Here is a 209-nt window from a genome sequence, read left to right as displayed (position 1 = left end):
CACACATGCACAGGGCACGTGCACACGCACACACAGTATACACACATACAGGGCACGAGCACACGCACACAGTATACACAGATACATACACACATACAGGGCACAAGCACACGCACACACGGTATACACACATAACACATGCACAGGACACGAGCACACGCGCACACGGTATACACACATGCACACATACAGACACATGCACAGGGCAC

This window comes from Neomonachus schauinslandi, chromosome 7, assembly GCF_002201575.2.
Source record: "Neomonachus schauinslandi chromosome 7, ASM220157v2, whole genome shotgun sequence".
Taxonomy (NCBI): domain Eukaryota; kingdom Metazoa; phylum Chordata; class Mammalia; order Carnivora; family Phocidae; genus Neomonachus; species Neomonachus schauinslandi.
The sequence above is the reverse complement of the archived record's forward strand: the minus strand, read 5'-3'. Positions refer to the sequence as shown.